This window comes from Bos indicus, chromosome 11, assembly GCF_029378745.1.
Source record: "Bos indicus isolate NIAB-ARS_2022 breed Sahiwal x Tharparkar chromosome 11, NIAB-ARS_B.indTharparkar_mat_pri_1.0, whole genome shotgun sequence".
NCBI classification, from domain to species: domain Eukaryota; kingdom Metazoa; phylum Chordata; class Mammalia; order Artiodactyla; family Bovidae; genus Bos; species Bos indicus.
The window spans coordinates 24,138,020-24,157,169 of NC_091770.1; the positions used below are offsets into that span (position 1 = coordinate 24,138,020).

General features: G+C 42.5%; 1 long non-coding RNA gene across 1 annotated transcript in view; it reads right to left on the reverse strand.

Annotated features, from left to right (window-relative positions):
* LOC139185750 (uncharacterized) overlaps positions 1-19,150 on the reverse strand; it is a 144,082-nt gene that overhangs the window by 98,422 nt on the left and 26,510 nt on the right. The window contains exon 2 of the long non-coding RNA XR_011569223.1: positions 4,382-4,441. This is a non-coding gene — a long non-coding RNA (uncharacterized lncRNA). The remainder of the gene's footprint in view (positions 1-4,381; positions 4,442-19,150) is intronic.

Genomic DNA, 19,150 nt, shown 5'->3' on the forward strand with positions numbered 1-19,150 from the left:
TGCAGGTTCGATCCCTGGTTGGGGAATTAGATCCCATATGCCGCAACTAAGAGCTCTCAGGCCACAACTAAAGATCCCAAGTGCTGCAACGAAGATCAAAGATCCTGCATGCTACAACCATGACCTCGTGCAAGCAAATAAGAATGTGTTTAAAAGAGAAAACACACCCTCGTTCCAAAGTCCCCCTTGACCATTCCTCCAAGAACCTCTCCCTGGTCAACTTCCTCGCTTTTCTCTATCCTGAGCACCTCATCTCCTCCTTTCTCAGCTGCCTGTGGGAGTCTAACATGGTTCCAGCTTCTGAAAAAAAAAAAGGAGTTTCCATCTCTCTTGGTTTCTGATTCAGCCAGTGAGTACAGGAAAGCAGAGGGAAGCATGCCCTCATATCTAAGGAAGATAACAGTAAATTTTCCTAAAGGCCAATCCCACTCTGGCAGAAATTCTGTTATCAGGTTTGAAACAATACATTGTTTTCCTCCACCCAAAAATACATCAGGGGGCCACCAGGCATGGCAGTTCACCTCTGAAACACATTAAGCATTTTCCCAGCGGTCATGCTGGTGGATTACTATGTAAATTTAAGTCAATCAAATCAAATGGACTTAAGAGAAGGGACTTGCAATAACTAGCATTTGTTTCACATGTTTACTTTTCATTTTTTTTAACTTAAAATTGATAAATTTTACTCTGAAATGGCATAGATCTATTGAAGCCCTGTTTGTAGACCAGTATTTCTTCCCATACTATCAATGGGCTATTTCACTTAATTTACCAAAAACATAAAAATGTATAGTTAATCAAAATCTTTAAATAAAAGAAGTAAAGAGTTAAAAAGTTGAAACAGTACAAGAAAGCACAAAATCAAAAGGCAGTATCTCCTTCCCTACTCTGTTTCTCCCCAAAGATTATTTGGTAACAACGGCATGTGCTTCCTTTCAGGGGAAAAAAATAATGTGCCTATTGCAATGATTATGCCTAAGCATTTATTGGAAGTTTACTTTATGCTGTACACTGTACCAAGCATTTCACAAGTACACATTTAACTCTCATGACAACCCTAGGATGGGCCCAGATTTTATAGGTGAGGAAACTGAGGCACAGAGTGCTATGTGGGCAACTCACCCATGGTCACACATCAAGTAGTGGAGGGGAGAATCAGCCCAGGTAGGCAGACTCCTGAGTCCAGGCGCTACAGCACCTCACTCAGTGGGACGTGGACCCCACGTGGCCCACACATTTCTCTAAGTAAAGCCATCAAAATATTCATTCCTCAAATCCCAACACAGCCACTCAAGGAATGTTCTCTCTCAGACCAATGAGCACATTTCTAATTTATTCCCCATCCAAGAATTACAAATTTTTTGGCCACACCTCATGGTTTGTGGGATTTTAGTTCTCCACCAGAAATTAAACCCCATACCCTGGCAGTGAGTCCTAACCACTGGGATGCCAGCGAATTCCCCAAAAGAAGATTTTTTGTTTGTTTGTTTGTTTAAGAAAATTACAAAACAGAGAGACGACTGTAGAAAAGGAGAACAGACCCAAGGAGCAGCCAAATGCTGGCTTTCTTTTCCTTTCCCCGTGTCCTCTCTGCTAAGGAAATACTGATGGGAGCACCTTTAGGATTACAGATGGCAACCAGACGGACCGGAAGGAGGTTCCCCTAACCGGAAATGAAAGTAGGGGGCGGGGCATCTCCCAGGGCTGTTCCATCTGAGAAGAGGTTCCTCCACAGAGAGTGGCCCTGACTCCAGAGTCTCAGAAAGAGGGTTTAGATTGAACAGTGCCAAAGAAAATTGCACTAGACAGAGTTAAACAGGCAAGGGAGATTTTATTCAAGACTCTTGCTGCAAGAGGGGAGAGAGGCTGAACAAAAAGGCAAGCAGGAGAGTTGCTACGTGCCGGGATGAGCTGGTGGGAAAGTACTAGAGGAAGTTAGCAGGGAGGTTGGTCGATGTAATCAGGCCATCCATCTGTGTTTGCTAATTGGTGCCTATGGACGTTATGATTCCTATCTGCCCACACAGACTGGGAGACAATCATGGCCAAGTTTCCTGATGATTCATTTCAAAGGGGTGACTCCCAGGTCCTTGAGAAAGACATTCCTGGGTTAGAACCCTGGCGAGAGGCTGGGAGAAGATTTACCTCTCAAAGGGGCAGAGAAAGAATTTACTATTGAAGGTTTTTTAAAGTAAGCACTCTAAGAAAAGCAGGTCAGAGGTCTGGAGTCATAGGGAAGAAGCCCTGGTGCGGGACTGACAAGTTGAGCCGAGCTGAGTGGACCTTGCAGAACATCTGGCTCCTTCCAAGGGCCAGGGTCCTCTGCACACTTCACACTCGAAGCCCTGAAGCCCACCACTTTGTCCCCAGTGCAGCAATTCAAAACTGATCTTCCCTTTCATTGTAAAAGTAGCCCCTGTTTTTGGAAAATTATTTGGTTCCCCGTCAACTTCGGCTTTGTTCCTTCTCCTTTGGCATCGAAACTGTTAAGATTTTGAAAATCATTTCATTGAAAGACAGAATGGAAAAGCAAAGCTTTCTTAATCGGATCTCAGCACTGCACCAACTTAGCTGACTTTGCATTTTGAAAAAGCTGCCCAGTTTCCTGAGGAGGCAAGATAGCAACCATTGAAGCACTGCTGTAGCAAGCAGGCTTTCTTCTGTTAATGCTGGGCAGCTTGGGCCTAAATGGCTTAGGTACAGTTCTACTTAGACAAGACTCTCCAATGAGGGACCACTGGCAAGGAAGATGCTGAAAAATACCATCAATAGCAATTAATACAGAAATAAGAGGAAATTCTATTTAATTAAAATTAGTAGTAGCATAGCTCACAGCCTTGACTGTAGCCTGTGCCTGTCTCTAACTCAGGAAAAGAAACAGAAGCTCGTCAAGGGAGGCCAGCAAACTTATTTCCCATCCCTTCTACTGGGCTATAAAGGAATTCTCCTATAGTTCTTCTTGTGTCATCAAAACACCTATCTCCTCTTCACTGAACACTCAACCTTTACATCCGAACAGGAGAATTGTTGAAAACCCAAAGCCGGCAGCTGCTTCCCCCGCCCCTGTCACCTCCTGGAACTAGAGGAAACCTGCAAACTGGCAGCAGCCCCTCCTGTTCACCCACAGCAAGCTCCTTCCAGAATTCACAGTGATGGAGTTGCTTTGCAGAGTGGTTGAAAGATTTGCTCTGAAGCCTATTTCTTCCTCCTTTCTCCTCAATTGCAGAACAGATCCTTCTGTATCTCAGAAGCACCATCCAGGAATCCTACAATCAGGGACCCAGGGAATCCCTGAGGTGGTCCCTTTGGGGAGCTCCAGGACCCCGCCCCAGGAACCTTGCTAGATTCTTTGGTCAATTTAGGCAGGAAATGAACCAAGGAGAGAGACCTTTCCCAGTTTAGGGACAGAGGCAGAACAAGGGGCCTCAGCAACACCAATTCTGATCTCCAAAGTGGGTTCCACAGCCCCTCTGTCCTCTTGAGGAGAACCATGTGGTGGCCGTAAGTGAGACTCATATTCGCAGGGGAAAGAGCTGTCACTTAGCGAGCAGCTCAGAACCAGACAGAGACAGGGAGCGGGTGGACCCATCTGATGGGGCTCAGTCGACCTGGGAGTGAAACAAACCCAAAACCCTGCAAAGTTGCCCTCAAGACCTGTGCTGCCTGATCTGCTGCTGCTGCTAAGTTGCTTCAGTCGTGTCCGACTCTTTCCTCTAAAGCCCATTTCATTTTTCAGGACTTTCTTAACTGAAACAGATACATTGTTATTCTAGGCTTTGTTTTTTAATGTTTTTAAGGTTGTGTTGTTTTTACAAAACAAGGTTCAACTAATGTCCCTGTGTGCCTGATGCTTTGTGATCAAGTCTCAGAGACTGTTGTGAGTTTCAAATAAGATCTGCGGTCTTATTTATTTATTTAGTGTTTATTTATTTGGCTATGCTGGATCTTAGTTGCAGCAGGTGAGATCTTTGATCACTGAGGCCTGCAGGATCTTTAGCTGTGGCATGTGGGACCTAGTTCCCTAATCAGAGATCGAACCCAGGACCCCTGCATTGGGAGCACAGAGTCTTGGTCACTGGACCACCAGGAAAGTCCTTGAGATCTTATTTTTAAATGACTATTTTCAAACTTATCTGAAAAGATTTTCTAAAATGGCCAAATGAACTATCAGGAATTTTTATGCAAAACCAAGAGTGAAATACTTTAAAAGGAGGTAAGAATCCCTGCCTGCCCATGGTATCCCAAGGGACAAAGCCTAAAGCCCCCACATCCCTGCATTAGCAGGAAGCCCAGCTCATCTCCTCATCATTGCCTTTACTGATCCACAATTCACACATTAAAATAATAATCAACATAAAACCATGCAACGGAAAGTACTTACCCGGAAACCTGGGGGCAAGGAAAATGGCTTCAATTCACATTCGATCTGGCTCTGAGCTTTCTGGAAAACAAGGCAAAAAGGAAAGCATCATGGGCTATGTGGGTTATTTACCTTCTTACTAGTATCAGCTCTAACAGAGTCCAAATTCATCTTTCTGGTTTTAAAGATAAAGAAACTTGGGCACAGAGAACATTAGGAGTTTTGCACATTACAGACCTGAGCTGAATCTGAACTTGAACCCCAGTCAACTGAGCCTTTCTGAACTCCTGTGCCATTCTGCACCCTTGGTGTTTCCCTCCAGCCCTCAAATACAGTTTTTCCCCAACCCTGGATAGAAGAGTGACCAGGGAAGGCTTTGACCACAGCAGGACTCCTGTGGCTAGGTCATCAGGTCATTAAGCTGTACATGCATGCTGCAGCCCACGAGGTCACAAAGAGTTGGACACGACTGAGCAACTGAACTGATGATTATACACGTACCCATGTATTCACATCCTTCAAAGGATGGGGAAAACTGTGCTCTTCACTATTGAGTTGTGTGAACATGGCAAAGAGTGATAGGGAAGGAAACTAATACATCCAGGCCAGCTGAGCTAGGAGCATTTGTATGTATTCATCATTTTTAGTCCACCTGAACAGCTTGCAAGATGAGGGCCTAAGTAAGTGCTAAATAGCTTGGCCAAGGTTGGTTAACTATTAAGGGTTGCAAGATCAAAATATAAAACCTAAGAAATCTATGTGACTTTAAAGCATAGGCTCTCCCCACAAAACAATACTGGCTCCAAACCTACCCTGTGTCTTTCTTCATTTACAAAATCAGGATGTTGCATGAATGTTCATTAAGAAAAGACTGCACATATACCTATGTGTATACTACAAAAGAAGGACCTTAAAGAAATACCCCAAAGGGTTAACGATGAGTTTTCTCTGGGGCAGGGTATGAGCATACCTCCAGGAAGGAGCAGGGGAAGAGGGGCATATATCAATATAAAACTTAAATCTCTTACAGTTAAAATATATTTATATGCCACATAAATTAAATAAAATAAAATAGTGCAATTAAAATAAAATAAAAGGGATTGAATTAGATAATTCTTGAAGTCCTTCCTGGTTATGACCATTGTATATTTCTCCTTAAGAAGCTGCATGTTCAGCAGCCTCCCTGAAAACCTACTTCAACTGAAACTGCAGAATAGTTTTTACTAACAATGTGGAGCAATTGCGTCACCCAGTGGTCATACTAAAAATGACAAAGTACCTTTCCTATCCACATGAATAAGTCAGATATTGTGTTCAGTCTTCAGGAAAACAATAGTTCCTTTTGCATTTAACAATGATAAGCAATTAAGTTAATTTAATAAATGCAAATTTTTATCTGTGGTAAAATCTCTTTATTATTCCCTCAAACCAACCAACACTGTGTTCTCATTTATCCTCATGGTCACATTTTTCATTTTCAGCTTCATAGATTAACAGTGTCATAGCCAGAATGAACCTTAGGTACCCATGGAACCTGACCACATCATTTTACAAAGGAGGAAATCTGTCTCGAGCTTGTGGCCAGATGCAGGAGACACAGGTTCAATCCCATGGCCAGGAAGATTCCCTGGAGAAGGGAATGGCAACCCACTCCAGTATTCTTGCCTGGAGAATCCCATGGACAGAGGAGCCTAGTGGACTATAGTCCATAAAGTCACAAAGAGTCGGACACGACTGAGCACACCCTATACGAGGGATGCAAGGCTTCTAATCATACTCTCATTAGAACTGAAGTCCTCTATTACTAACCAATGTTGAATTCGTTGTCACATTGGGGGTCATTAATCTTTTGTATGGTGAGATGTCTACATCAGTCAGTAAAGTCTGTAAGTGCACAAATAAACTACATTATATCACAAAGGAACCAATTATATTGGAATACGTTTCCATCCACAGATCCTCAAGGCTCCATGAATACCAGGTAAGAACCCACAAAAAAAGGCCCAGGAAATGATTCACTTCCCAAAGACAGACTGTGATGAACCTGCTAACCATCGATAAGCACTCAATTGCCCTTTTCTCCAGTTCCCCTTTTTTGCAAGCAAGTTTTTATCAGCCCTATGCTGTCCCTCAATGCACAGAAGACATCGTCCTCGAGTAAGCCACTTCTTCCCTATTTTTTCATTCTCTGCTGTAAGACAGAATGTTCACAGAAGGCAGCAGAAGTTTTCCTTCCCTGTTTGGCTCCCCAAGCATGTGTTACTAGGGTCATCATGGTGGAATGCACGGAACAGCTGTGAAATGAGATGGCACAGATTTTGAATCCCACTTCTCCCCCTGAGGCATAGGAACAAGGAACGGTATATCAATATTACAGGAATGGGATAAGTAAAGTGTCTGGCACTGAGCCTAGCGGATGGTTACTGCTCCATAGATGCTGATTTCCTTCCTCCATACAAGCAGTTGAAACAAGTAGTGTGCTGATTATTTCCCATTTACTCTTCAAATCTACTCTCTACCTTTCTCCATCCGCCTCTTTGCAGCAGGGGGTTAAGTATACACTGTATCAGTGCATTCCCTTGCCCTTTGGCTGCAATTAGATCCAGACATTAAGAAATACCATTTGGGTATTAGAAGGAAAGAAGAAAGGAAAATCAGATTTTAAAATCATCTAGCTACCTACCTACCTTTAAAATCCCTCCCTACCAAGTCAGCTGAGCTGGGTGCGCACAGCTAACAAAGGCAACCCTCTCCATAAAGTCACCCTCTCTGGGCGCCCACGACCACTGCCTCCCTTGCTCCTCAGGCCACACAAAGAATGGCTCCTAGGCTCCTAGCCCTGGCATCATGCCCCATCCCTTATTGGTTTCCCTTAACTCTGCCCACACCACTACAAGGAGTGCTTCTACTAAGGTCTTCTCGATTACCCCGTTTGCAAGGCATCTGTTTCCTACTGGAACCCTGAGTGACATAGACAACTGCTGACAAAATGAGGAAGGTAACTAGAGAGTCTGTACAGTGTGCGTCAAGTCATTCAAACACACAATACACACACACACACACACACACACTCTAGGTTGGCATATGCTGTATTGGATGTGCCCTGGATGACACACCCATCCTCTTCCTTGTCCTGTTAAGAATGGCTCTTTTCCTATTATACAGAGTGAAGTAAGTTAGAAAGACAAATATATTAATGCATATATATGGAATCTAGAAATACAGCAATGATTTGCAGGGCAATTTGCAGGGCAGCAAGGAGACAACAAAATAAAGAACAGACTTTTGGACACAGTGGGGGAAGAGAGAGGGTGGGATGATTCGAGAGAATAGCACTGAAACATGTGCATTACCATATGGAAAATAGATAGCCAGTGGGAGTTTGATGTATGATGCAGGGAACCCAAAGCCCAGGGTTCTGTGACAACCTAGATGGATAGGGTGGGTAGGGAAGGGGGGCTCAGGACGGGGGCAGGGTACATGTGTATACCTGTGGCCAATTCATGTTGATGTATGACAGAAGCCATCACAATATTGTAAAGTAATTATCCTCTAATTAAATTTTTTAAAAGAGTGGCCTTTTTATATTAGAAAAAAGAATGGTGATCATTTTAAGATGTATAGAAATATCAAAACACTATATTGTGCACCAAGAACTAATATAGTGTTGTAGGTAAGTTATTGAGAAGGCGATGGCACCCCACTCCAGTACTCTTGCCTGGAAAATCCCATGGACGGAGGAGCCTGGTGGGCTGCAGTCCCTGGGGTCGCTAAGAGACAGACATGACTGAGCGACTTCACTTTCACTTTTCACTTTCATGCATTGGAGAAGGAAATGGCAACCCACTCCAGTGTTCTTGCCTGGAGAATCCCAGGGACGGGGGAGCCTGGTGGGCTGCAGTCTATGGGGTCGCACAGAGTCGGACACGACTGAAGCGACTTAGCAGCAGCAGCAGCAGGTACATTATACTTTAAAACAAACAAACTCACAGAAAAAGAGAACAGATTTGTGGTTCTAGAGGTAGGGAGTAGGGGGAGGGAGAATAGAATGAAGGTGGTCAAAAGGTACAAACTTCCAGTTATAAGATAAATAAGTACTAGAGATGTAACATACAGCATGATAAATATAATTAACATTGCTTCACATTATATATGAAAATGGTTAAGTAAATTCTAAGAGTGCACCTCATAAAGAAAAGTAATTTTTTTTCTCTTGTAATTATATGAGATGAGGTACATTCACTAAATGTATTGTGATCACTTCATAATGTATGTAAATCAAATCATTATGCTGTACACTTTAAACTGATAAAGTGCTGTAAGTCAATTATATCTCAATAAAGCTGAATAATAAAACTGAAAGGGAAAAAATCATCAAAGAAGGAGGAGAAGTGAAGAAAAGGAATACAAGGAGAAGGAAGGAAGGGAGGGAAGGAGAGGAAGACTGAGGAAGAAGCAAACCAACCTACAGCTGAGGAACAAAACAAACGTTTTCTTCATGGTTACTTAATCACAGTAGGTAAAAACCTAGGTGGAAGATATAGAATTAGCAGCTAGATTTCTGCAATATATTTTGTTTTATACATTTGACTTCAAAACCATATAAATATTTTATACAATTATAAAACACATTAAAAATTAAAGCAAAGTTAAGATTCCAAAGCAAAATTAACCAAATGAATCTGAGTATGTACCAGGTTGAAGACATAACCACACAGAAAAGAAGTGTTTCAAAGAGCTTTAAAATGCAGTCACGTGACAGCTTATCCCTAACGCCTTAGGACAGTGGTTCTCAACTGGTAGCAATTTTGACCCCAGAAGCCATTTGGCAATGTCTGGAGCATCTCTGATTATCACAAGGGGTGACAGTTGCTACCAACATCTAGTAAAGAGAGGCCAGAAATGCTGCTAAGGGCTTCCCTGGTGGCTCAGTGATAAAGAAACCGCCTGCAATGCAGGAGACTCGGGTTTGAACCTTGGGTCAGGAAGATCCCCTGGAGGAGGGAATGGCAACCCATTCCAGTGTTCTTGCCTGGGAAAGCCCATGGACAGAGGAGTCTGGTGCACTGCAGTAAATGGGGAAGCAAAAGAGTCGGACACAACTTAGTAACTAAACAACAACAATAAAGCTGCTGTTGTTCAGCATCAGTCCTTCCAATGAACATTCAGGGTTGATTTCCTTTAGGATTGACTAATTTGATCTCCTTGCTATGCTTGCCATAGTAATCAATACAGTATGGTATTGAGCAGGGAGAGACAAATTGGTACAATGGAGCAGAATAAGGAATACAGAAATAAGCACACACATAAAGCAAATCAATTTCAACAAACGAATTTTACCAAGCCAATTTAGAAGCTGAAGAGGATCTTCTTTTTAAAAATGTTGCTGGAACAAATAGACACTAGTAAGAAAAAGAAGACAAGTCATTGACTAGGAAAAACTATTTCCAGCATGCATATGTGATCAAATAACTACAAAAAAATCTTGTATTTAGCACATGTAAATAATTTCTACAAATCAACAATAAAAAGACAAAGACTCAAAAATGTGCAAAAAACAAGCAGCCATCTTTAAACACACACGTACAATACACAAAATGATACATCATATGGGCCATGACTTGATAATTGATGAATCTGGGTGATGAGTACATGCATATTGACTGCTCTCCTCCCCTACTTTTGTGGAGGTATGAAATTGTATATCATAAAAACTTGAAAAGAAAAAGAGTGAACATCTGTAACCAAGGAAATAATTCTGATTCTCAGGGAAAAGATATCGATTTCCCCAACCCCAACAATTAATACCAACCAATGGTATTGGTTGATTCATACTCAGGCTGTACATATTTTAAACGTATCAATCCTAGTTTCTATGCTGAACCATTAAATCTGAATCTCTAGGGATAGAACCCAAGCTCAGTGCTTTTTTAAACTTCCCTGGAGAGCCTAAAGTTCAACCATAGTCAAGAAGCGCAAATGAATACTATCTTAATTCCTGGTCACTTTTTATGTTCTCTTTGGATGTCATAACAGTTAGGGACTTGACAAGAAAGAATTTACCTGACATGGGAGTATTTGTAGAAACCTGGGCAGGATTAAGAGAAGAAATGCACCCAGCAGGAAACCATCGCATGAATTAATCCCTGGAACCGAAGGGATCAGTAGTAGAACAGTGTTTCCAGCGCACAGGGAGGGCCAGAGTGTGGGAAGGCACAGTCCTGGACTAGACCAGCTGCCAAGGCCCTGGGGAGCACAAATAAGGACCCCGACCTTCCTCGCCCTCCCTCCTTCCAGGATGGCAGGGAGAGACACAGAGCAGGACAGAGCTGGAAGAGCATTTGAAGAAGGTGGTGCTAGGCACGTGTGCCAGCTACACAGATGCCAACAATTCCAATTCCTGGCCACCAGTCTGGCCTGCCCACTGATGCCTGGCTTCCCTTCTTGTCTGATGGTGACTGGGGAAATAATTGGATCACTTTCCTGAACCCACCAATGGAGGAGGAAATCGCAACCCACTCAAGCATTCTTGCCTGGAAAATTCCATGGACAGAGGAGCCTGGAGGGCTACAGACCATGGGGTCACAAAGAGTGGGATACAACTGAGCATACGCCAGTGCAGAAAAGGCCAGAGGCCAGTCTGGGAGAATCAAGGCAAGGCTTTCAGTTGTGCAGAAATCATACGTCAGTTTCAGACAAAGAATTTAAGTCACCAATCTATAAAAACTATGGAGTCACATAGTATCTCACTAGCAGAGAACTAACCTCTGATTTCCCTTTCCTGGCCACTCTTTATTTAAAGAAAGAAGGAAAGGAAGGAAAAAAAAAAAAAGGACAGAGACTGAAAAGTATTGTTTTCAATAACTGTATCTGAAAATGCTATATGAAATTACTTTATTTGATGTAGGCAGGGCTAGGTAAGTCATCCAGCCCATACTCCTCATTTCACAATTAAGGGAACTGAGACGAGAGAGGTGAAGTAATTTACCTAAAGTCCCCACCTGGTTAAGAACAGAGTCCAAATATTGTGACATCCAGCCCAGGGTGTCCACCCAGCTCAGAACACCACAGGGCCTCTTAAGGGGTCCTCCTCTTTGCCAACAAAACCTGGATCAACTAGAGCCCCAGAGTAGCAAGATCATGTAAACACCTGCCACTTAACGTTTTATTTTCATTTCTATTCAGATGTCACTGCCTGGATCTATTTCATGGTTATTACTCAGTCCATTTCAGTGGGCAGTTTTTAAAGCTGAAAAGGGTAATAAATGCCAATAAGCTTCCAGCTGGCTTCCTGGAGGGCGGCTAGTCCAGAAAGAGGGTGCTGAGTGGGCCACCTCAGACGGTGCCAAGTTGTCCCAGGGAGGCGAGCATGAGCAGGAAGCAGACTTCATCAGCCTCCTGATAAAAAAAAAAAACTAGGCAGCTCCAAAACGACTGTTTCTGGCATTGATTGACTCAGCCTGCAGGCCTGGGAGCTGGCATCCCAGAAGCTGGCTCAGTGGCTACAGAGGGTGGAGCTTAGGCAATATGAGACAGGAATCTTCTCTGGTGATATAGGAGTCTCTCTCCTCTGTTGTGGGGGAGACACAGGTGGTGGGAAACACTGAGGTGGCAGATCCCAGGGAGGGGACAAGGAAGCAGCATGTTCTCAGCCCCAGACAGGAGGCAATGGGGCAATGGCTGTGTGTGTGTGCTAAGTCGCTCCAGTTGTGTCCAACTCTTTGCAACCCTATGGACTGTAGCCCGCCAGGGTCCTCTGTCCATGGGATTCTCCAGGCAAGAATACTGGAGTGGGTTGCCATTTCCTTCTCCAGGGCATCTTCCTGACCCAGGGCTCACACTGGGGTCTCCTGCGTTGCAGGCAGAATCTATACCATCTTGAGCCTAGTGTTGAGCCTGGGAAGCCTGGTGTTGAGGGCAGCTCTTCTAAAACAAGATTAGCTCTCCTGATTCTGGGATCCTTATACAGAGGTCCAACCAAGGATGAGAGGAAAGACCAATGATGCCCAGGGTTCCTTCCAGCTCAGAGAACCACGTCCTAGAAAGAGCCAGCAGAGCTCCCTTCATCCCACATCCAGGGTCCTCAACCACAGCCCTGTTGGTTCCCTTCATAGCACATCACAATCTGGAATCACAAATCCAACTGTTCACTTGTTTGTTACCTGTCTCCCCCACACGACCACGCTCCTCTAGGCCAGGGATTGTTGTACCCAGTGCTCCATGTTGTACCCTACACTTCATAGGTGCACAAAAAAATATCTGATGGAAGTGTTAAATACAGAGATGATTGTGAAACACCCTTACTCCTGAAGAAGGGAAAACCACTTGCAGAAAGAAACAAGCTCTGGCATTTGTAAGTAGGATCAATTACAGTGTGTTCATGTATCGCCACTTGCCTGGCCAGCTGGAAGCCACTCTGCCCTGTGAGATGATAAAATTTGTATAGCCCCTTGTGGATGCCGAAGCACTTTCATAGCATGGCTTACCCAAAATTGCTGCACCAATAAGCAGGAAACACTTATTCTACCTCCAGATTCAATGTTCTCCCCTCCACCCCTCGCACGATCAGAGTCCTAGTTCCGAGCATACACCAGGGACAGGCTCTATTGCTCCATTTTCAAAGAAGAAAAACAGGAGCTCTGAGAAAATACTGGCTTTGCTAGTCGAAGTTAGGCCTCTAGCAAGAGCCAGAACTCCTCAAAGGATTTGAAAGGAGGAAAAAAGGAAATTGGGGCTTAAAGGGACATGTATTCTTTCCCGCTGGTAGAGGAGAAGCAAAGAGGATAAAAGGAAACAGAGAAAAGGGGAGTGTTTCTGGGCTAGTGATCAGTGAGATAACTAAGTGGCCGCTAATCCTCCATTTTGCCCCAGATAAAGGAGGTGCACTAATCACTGGGAAAGGGCGAGTTACCCCACTGGGAACTCATGTTTCCACCACCTTGCCTTGTGCGCATTAAATCCCAGTCTTTTGAAGGGCAAAGTGCATGACATACATTAAAACTACTGTTGTTATTAATAATGCCCAGCCTTTAGATTTGCATAGCTCCATTCCTCCTAAGAGTTTAAAGCCCTTCATACATAGTATCTAATTCTCTCTCAGAATTTTTAGTAGAAAAACATTCCCAGGTCACTATGTAAATATACATAAAAGTTCTTTAAGACATCAGAACACATTTCAGTCTTATTTATACCCTGTGCCCAGGTTAGCACATTTCCATTTTGACTATGTATCTCTAAAACACCAATTTTCAAGACAGAAACCTAAAAGAGCAACTGTAAACCTCCCATCTCTGGCCAAACTTACTTCCTTTCCATACCTCCATCACAAGGAGTGTAGAAGAAGCTTCTCTCACTTTAAAAATAGCACAGGACTGCTAGGGAGGAGTAAGGGAGAGATGGAGTGGGAGTTTGGAATTAGCAGATGCAAACTATTATACATACAATGGATAAACAATGAAGTCCACCTGTATAGCACAGATAACTATATTCAGTATCCTATGATAAACCATAGCGGAAAAGAATATGAAGAATGTATACATATAACTGAGTCACTTTGCTCTATAGTAGAAATTAACACAATACTGTAAATCCACTATACTCCAATAAAACAGTTTTTTAACAAGTAGCACAGGGCTCACTTCCCACCCTCACCCCATCCTCCCTTTGATACTGTCTGCTCCTGATGTTAACTAAGAGGTAGAAACAATAGTTCACATTGAGTGTCTACTCTGTGCAAGCCACTGTGCTAATTGCTTTACAAACACTCACTTATTTAATCCTTGGGACAGAGACATCTAGTCATCCACCCATAGCCACAGTAGTAGAAATTTTAGTCTCCCCTGCAGCTAGGTGTGGCCATATGACTATTTTCTGGTCAATAATTAAAAGTATCTGTGGAGAATTCCAAGCACACAGCATTATTCTTAAACATGTCTTTCCTCTCCCCTGACTTCACTGATGTTTACAGCCTGAGAACCCAAAACATAACCGATTGAAAACCTTGGCTTTGACTTTTTCCTGATTACGGTTCAAATCGCTCACTATTCCTTAGTCCAAAGATGAAACAATGTATGAGTTATATATTGCAGATATGCAGATGACCTGGCTCCTTGTTGATATTTCTGAGCCACTGAGTCATTCAACTCCGAAGCTTGTCCTTCTTACGGATTCACTGTTCTATACTACAATAAATGTTCAATTGGTTTGAGCCAGGTTGAATCCGAATTTTCGCTATTTGTAGCCAAAATTCTTCTAATGAGTAGTTTGTTTTCCATCTTTTCAGAGGATGAAATGATCCAAGTTAGGATAGGAGTGGTTAGTGGGGAAATGAGAGTCACTACTACCAGCCCTTATTCAGTGCTTTGAAACTCACCAGTGCTCATTGACACTCAGCACTGATGCAGCTCATGGACAGTGTCCCTGACCACCTGCTGCTTATCCAGATGGCTTTCTGGTAACTCTGGGTCTGAATATAAGTTCTCTGACTTGAGCCATACAACCACAGGGGCTAGGGATAGCCTACACTGGTTTTAATTAGACAGTTAAAGATTGAGAGGAAACTCTTGGTCAGGTTGGAAAATCCTCCCAGCAACTTGGCTGAGCAGAAAAGAAGCTTGTGAATGAGTGAGTGAGATGAGGGAGACCAAGTCCCCACCCCATCCACCTGCATTGTGTGGACTGGTGTTGCATGGAGGGGTGTGGTTGGGGGTTGTGATTCTCCATTTCATAGGTGCAGGAATATCTGAGAACAAGTACAGGTGGGAAGAAAATATAATGGAAGGAAAGGAGCTGGGGTGGGGAGACGATTGGAGAAAAGAGGAGGAAACCCAAGAACTAAAGGACCTGTCACACCCTGGGGGCTGTGACTAGCCTGAAGGATTCGGGGCCTCCCTTGGGAGAAAACTATCCTCAGCAAAATGGCAGAAAAACCAGGTCAGGGGGTTGATCATTTATTCAGACACTTGCAACAGTGGCAGTATGGAGGTACTTCTGTAGGCAGTTTGCAGGCTGCAGGGCACTGCTTAAAAGTTAAGGAAGGGGAAAAAGAGAGAGAAACAGAGGCTGAGAAGAGAGAGAGGAGCCCTCACTTCTCAGAATATATGAATCACTCTCTGAAGACTCCTAGAAAAATCTGGGAGACATTCAAGGGACTAACTTCTTGCAGTCATGATGTAGGGGCTCAGAGCTATCCATTTTTCAGGCATTGATGATGATGTGGTCATATGTTGGTTTGCAGGCTGCTAAATCCTGAGACACCAGGATGACAGTAATGTTCCTAGGATGACCAACTCATTCCAATTTTCTTGGGACTTTCCTGACTTTAGGAATGAAAGCATCATGTTCCAGAAAGCCCCTCAGTCCCAGGCAGACCAAAACATCTCCTCTGAAGCACCCTCTATGCACTCAAACCTTTGACTGAACATGCCCCACACTGGTCATTCTCTTAGTCTACATCCAAATGATTCAACTAGACCCAGCAAAAACAAAAGTTGATGGCTTTCACTGCCCTAAGCCTCACTTGGGCTCCTGAAGTTGTGTTACCGGCCTAGGTTAAAAATCAAGGAGCATCCCAAGAGGAACAAACCTTGGCCTAAAGAAGTAAAGGGAACAATGGGTAATATCAAAGAGATGGCAAAAATCTCCACTGTACTAAGTACCACATACCAGATGTCAAGCCCTGCTTTCTTTGGGAAGCTGCCAACCACCTAATGAGCAAAATAAAGGCTAGTTCAGATGCTTCTTAAAAATAAATTTGTCAGGGAACAATTAAAAGCCTTGAATGAACAATTAGCCCAACTGGCAAAGACTTACAAATCCTACCTCAATCAAAACAGTTTATTGAAATTATTAGCCTTTTGAGGGGAATTAGTCTTTTTGAAATTAGTGAGTGTGTCATTAAGGTGATGAAGAGCTACAAGGAAAAGGTCAATAAAGCATTTATTCAGAAAGAAGAAGGCCAAACTCTTTATTCAAAGCCACAGTAATTAAATCAAACAATGTATGTAGCCAACACGGACATCTTTGAACTGTTATGTTGAATACAACAGGGTACACTCTGCTCTGAGTTATCGTGGACCCAACAGGTAATCTACAAAACCAAGCCAGGGAAAAGAGGACAATGCAAGTGTATGTAAACCAAATAGTCTGCTAGGATCACCCAAACTCAGTCCTTGGATGAGCATGAAAATGGAGATCCCCAGAAGCTGTCAAGTATGTTCTATTTAGACATCACTGACTCTGAATTAAAGACACCTTTCCCTTCATGTCCATTGTAGAATAGATGTTCTACATTTTAACTGCACTATTTTGAATTTGCCAATAGTTTAGACCAGTGGTCCTCAAACAGAAGCAGATTTGTCCCCAAAGAGTGTTTAGCAAGGCCTGCAGTCTTATTTGTCACTCCAGGGATGAGGGGAGGGATGGGCAGGATTGGTTGATACTGGAATCCAGTAGGTAGAGGACACTATTAAACACTCTGCATTGTACAGGGCAGCCCCCATGATAAAGAATCACCCAACCCAAAATGTCAGTCATGCCACTGTTGAGAGGCTTTGATTCAATATACTCTAATTTGAGTTTTGATTTTGCTCTAACTAAAAAAAGCCTTTCTTGACAAATTAATGGCACTAACATGATAAATGAAAATATTACTTTGAGTAACAAAATAATAGTATTTGAGAAACTTCCTTGCACGTCAACATTGAGCCTAACAGTGACAATTGTCTTGTCTTTTCCTTAAAGCCAATGTGTCAGGATTTCTCATTGGTAGTCTTCAGTTCAGTTCAGTTCAGTCGTTCAGTCATGTCCGACTCTTTGTGACCCCATGGACTGAAGCATGCCAGGCCTCCCTGTCCATCACCAACTCCCAGAGTTTACTCAAACTCATGTCCATTGAGTCAGTGATGCCATCCAATCATCTCATCCTCTGTCGTCCCCTTCTCCTCCTGCCCTCAATCTTTCCCAGCATCAGGGTCTTTTCAATTGAGTCAGCTCTTCACATCAGGTGGCCAAAGTATTGGAGTTTCAGCTTCAACAGCAGTCCTTCCAATGAATATTCAGGACTGGTTTCCTTTAGGATGGACTGGTTGGATCTCCTTGCAGTTGAAGGGACTCTCAAGAATCTTCTCCAACATCACAGTTCAAAAGCATCAATTCTTCAGTGCTCAGCTTTCTTCACAGTCCAACTCTCACATCCATACATGACCACTGGAAAAACCATAGCCTTGACTAGACAGACCTTTGTTGGCAAAGTAATGTCTATGCTTTTTAATATGCTGTCTAGGTTGGTAGTCTTAATCATTAATTATTAGTTCTTCAAAGTATAAACACTGTACATCCATTCATATATTCCATACTTTAAACATTTTTAGTTATTAAGACAATTTCTATAAATATGTCCTGAAGATAAAATACCATCATGGTGACTATAGTGAACAAGTTTGTATTGTATAACTGAAATTTACTAAGACTGTAGATGGCAAAAGTTCTTGCCACAAGGAATATATATTTTGAATATATACATGTATCAAATAATTATGTTATACACCTAAAACTAATACAAGGTAATATATCAATTACATCTTGATAATAAATAAATAGATAAATAGACTGGGTTTCTCTATTGTTTAGTCATTAAGTCGTGTCCAACTCTTTGCAACCCAATGATCTATATCCTGCCATACTTCTTTGTCCATGGGATTTTCCAGGCAAGAATACTAGAGTGGGTTTCCATTTCCTTCTCCAGGGTTTCTCTATAGCCCTGAGCCAATTATTCAAAAGAAGTGAGTTCACTTATTGAAATATATTTCAATGCATATATGATAACTACATATACATATATGATAACTACATATAATTATCCTGAAATGAACTAATATACTCATTTTTTATTCTTAAACAAACTTCTCTTTAATAAGAATTCAACTAAAAGAGATCATACCATTTTTATGTTTCTTGTATCTAGTTAGCTAATCATCCAGAATTTTTTAAAGAAATAGCAAAACACCACTTTGTCTCTTTGCCCAAAGAGACAGGAGCTACATTTTTAGCTGGAGTTTATATTTCTGTTCCCAAGCATTCAATGGTTATTACCTGAGAGAATTCTTTGTCAACAGAGCACATATTAAATTAGTTACTGGAAGTATGTTTAGATTATATATGTTAATTTACATTTGATGAACTTGTCTCTCTGGCGCCTGCTGAGACACTAGCTAAGTGCGTAGCCTGGCTGTATTTATCCAAACTCCATAAACAGAAAGCCAAATCCCCACACAGCATATAAAAACATGAATTACATGATCCAGTGAGAGTTCCTGAGGGAAACAGCAGCTTCCAAGGAAAAAATTATTTCAGGTTTAGTCACTGTCTTTGATAAGTTACGTGTTTCTCACCTTGTCTTTCTCCAGAGGGGTGAAGAAACACCCTTTGAAAGAACATAGTAAGCAAAAATATAGGTAAATGCAACCTCTTTCCTTCTACTTTTGAGTCTTCTAAGTTATATTTGATGGTTGAAGCAGAAATTATAATACTGTCTGATATGGTTCTAAATGCATACAGAGGAAATACTTAAGACATCTTTATTCTAAATGGGGCTTCCCTGGTGGCTTAGACAGCAAAGAGTCCACCTGCAATGCAGGAGACCCAGGTTCAATCCCTGGGTCAGGAAGATCCCCTGGAGAAGGAAATGGCTACCCACTCCAGTATTCTTGCCTGGAGAATTCCATGGACAGAGGAGCCTGGTAGGCTCCTGTCTATGGGGTTGCAAAGAGTCAGACATGACTGAGCGACTAA